At 36.1% G+C, this 3,396-nt stretch overlaps 1 non-coding gene across 1 annotated transcript; it reads right to left on the bottom strand.

Annotated features, from left to right (window-relative positions):
- Window positions 1-2,749: 2,749 nt before the first annotated feature.
- LOC128042135 (small nucleolar RNA R71) lies at window positions 2,750-2,856 on the bottom strand. Its single transcript, XR_008197341.1, has one exon. It is a non-coding gene; the product is annotated as a small nucleolar RNA R71 (small nucleolar RNA).
- Window positions 2,857-3,396: the final 540 nt, after the last annotated feature.

Below are 3,396 nucleotides of genomic sequence, written 5' to 3'. Positions count from 1 at the left end.
ACAAATAAAAGGAAGCTAGGCAACTTGTCAACTGTGGAGCTCAATAAGGATTGTTTGGTCATTCTCAAAAACAAACTACCCACCAAGCTTAAAGATCCAGAGAGTTTCACTATTCCTTATTTTATTGGTAGCTTAAATATAGAAAAAGCTTTGGCTAATTTGCGTGCTAGTATAAATCTTATGCCTTATTAAATGCTCAAACAACTTGGTCTCGGGGAACCAAAACCCGCTAGGATGAGTATTCAATTGGCTGGTAGATCAATTAAGCATCCTAAGGGTATCATTGAGGATGTACTTGTTAAAGTAGATAAATTTATATTCCATGTTGATTTCTTTATATTAGACATGGATGAGGGTATTGAGGTACCTATGATCTTAGGTTGACCCTTTTTAGCCACTGCTAGAACTGTTATTGATCTATGTAATGGTGAACATGTGTTGACGGTAGGTGATGAAGATGTTACTTTTCAAGCACGTGAATTTTGAGAATTTCTAATGAGCGAGATGATACTCGTTATTCTAATACTTTTAGTAATCGTACGACTCAACATTCTTTGTAGGAAATCAATCACGAATATATGCTAAAACCGCATACTTTTCAATGTGATAAAAATCAATAAACGAGTGGAGAACTAATGGTACAGCTTGATGAATTAGATGAATGGTGACCAAAGGCTTATAAGAAACTGAGAATGTTCGAAGAAACAAAAAAGCAATGCCATGGTGTGTAAGTAAAGAAGACAAATCAATTCAAAGTTAGAGACAAAGTGTTGCTAGACAAGTTAGATCCACGAATGTTCCCTACAAAAATTAAGTCAAGAGGGTCAAACCCATTTTTGGTACAGAACATTTTCCAATACGGTACAATAGAGATAACACATCTTGAATATGACATATTCAAGGTAAATGGTCATTGACTCAAATCTTATCTTAGTGGTGATATTAATAATGAGAGAGAGGAGCTACGGCTCCAAAATTTGAGTTAACCATATACGTGAAAGGGAAAGTTGTGCTTAGACTCTAAATAAGAGTTTCTTGGGAGGCAACCCGTGTGTTGATTTTTATTTCTTTTAATTTTGAGGCATGCCAAGTATGTTATTAAAAAAATCAAATAATAATAAAAGGGTCCACACGGTCTTAGAAAACCACACAACCTGGCGACATGGCCGTGTGAGACACATAGACGTTCCCTAGGCTGTGTGAATACAGGAGCCAATTGTTTCCAATTTTATTTTAACTCACACGGTCAAAGAGAGTTACATGGCCTCGTGACTCACATGCCCATGTACACGGCCGTGGGAGAAGTGAATGAAAGGATCACACGGTTTAAAAGAGACTACACGGCCTGGACACACAGGCATGTCCAAGGCCATGTGGATACTAAACCTTATTTTTTCATGTTTCAAATTACACACAGGCTAAGGGGCTTTACACGGTGTCCAAACATAGTCGTGTGGCCCAACACGGGCTATATACATGATCATGCCTTCTATTCAGGTCTAGGGTTTCAAAATTTTTGTTTCACTTTTGTGTTTTCCTAGCCGTCGTTCAGATCCTCAAGCTTCATCCAACCCTTCACCGTCATTCTCTACTTCTTGTCATCATTCTTTCCTCCCCTTATCCCCGTTCCCTTCCCTTTTCCCTCATCACCACCACGCACCACCGCCCTTCGTCGTACCAACCACGATGATCACTCACAACTGCGGATTTCTACGGATCGAGGTACTAAGTGAAGAAGTTGTGTAATATAGATTGATAATGACAGATGAAGTTTAGGTGAATTCTTTCCTGGATATTGTCTTTCTTCTTCGTTGTTAATCATTTATTTTCCTGATTTTTTCTTTGTCGTGTTCTTTAGTTAATAATTTTAGTTAATTTTAGTTTTACTCAATCTCTCCAATTTGTCGGTTAAATAATAGAAAGACGGTAATTACTAGTACTTTTAGTCCTCGTGGGAATGATATGTTTATTCACCGTAGCTATACTATTAATTGATAAGTGCACTTTTCTTTGTCAAATTTTTAGTTGGTTTCATGCACATCAAGTTTTTGGAGCCATTGCCAGGGACTAAAATATTAGGAAAACTTTATCTCTATTAATTTAGCAATTTTTTTATTTTAATATTTTTTTAATTTAATTTTTACATTCTAATTTTTCATTTGTTTGCTTATGAAAAGTTCTTTTGTTTTATGATTAGAGGAAACCCGTTGGATCTATTACTTTTTGATAGTGAGATTGAAAAAGCTGCTTCTAGAAATCGTAGATAAGCTAGAGAAGCAAGGAAAAATAAATAAAACATAGTAGACAATCAAGAGGAAAAGGATATTACTGTGGAGATGGGTGATAATAAAAATAATTAGTAGCTTCCAACACCTCTTGCTCATGTACTATGTTTTACTATGCTAAGCCCACTCTAATTGGGGCGAAATCGTGTATTATGAGACCTACCATTGCTGCAAACAATTTTGTGCTGAAGCCGAATACAATTCAAATGGTACAACAATATGTTCAGTTTGATGGTTTGTAAGATGAAGATCTGAATACTCATTTGGCTAACTTTCTAGAGATTTGTGACACAATTAAGTTCAATGGCGCTACTGATGACGCCATATGTTTACGGTTGTTCCCATTCTCTTTGAGGAGTAAGGCAAAAGAGTGGTTAAATTCATTTCCACGAGGTTCTATCACGACTTCGGATCAAATGAATGAGAAGTTTCTTTTGAAGTACTTCCCATTGACTAAAATAGCTAAATTGAGGAATGATATCTCTTCTTTTGCTCAAATTGATTTGGAGACATTATAAGATGCATGGGAGATATTTAAATATCTTTTGAGAATGTGTCATCATCATGGGTTACCTTTGTGGTTACAAGTTCAAACCTTCTACAACAGTTTTAATCCCTCAACTAGGTCATTAATTGATGCAGCAGCTGGTGGAACATTGAATAATAAAACACCCGAGGCAGCTCAAGAGTTTATTTAGGAAATAGCATTGAATAACTATCAATGGCAAGTCATGAGAACAAAATCGATGAAAGCAGCCAGTGTTTTAAATCTAGATGCAATTACTATGTTGTCAATTCAAGTTGAAGCACTAAATAAGAAAATTAATGGTTTCAATTTTTCTACGCAGGTGAACCTAGTTATACAATATGATACGAATGGAGCGGGGATGATCAATTTAGAATGTTTACCTTTCGGTCCTATCATGGAGCATGAGCAAGTCAATTTTATGGGCAACAATTCTAAACCTCAAAATAACCCCTATACGAATAACTATAATGCAGGTTAGAGGAACCATCCAAATTTCTCTTGAGGTGGTCAAGGAAATCAAAGGTTACAACCCCCTTCAAGTTTTCAGCAACTTTATCTACAAGAGAAGAAAACGAACCTTGA

Source organism: Gossypium raimondii, chromosome 6, assembly GCF_025698545.1.
Source record: "Gossypium raimondii isolate GPD5lz chromosome 6, ASM2569854v1, whole genome shotgun sequence".
Taxonomy (NCBI): Eukaryota; Viridiplantae; Streptophyta; class Magnoliopsida; order Malvales; family Malvaceae; genus Gossypium; species Gossypium raimondii.
This window is presented reverse-complemented; position numbering and strand designations above follow the sequence as displayed.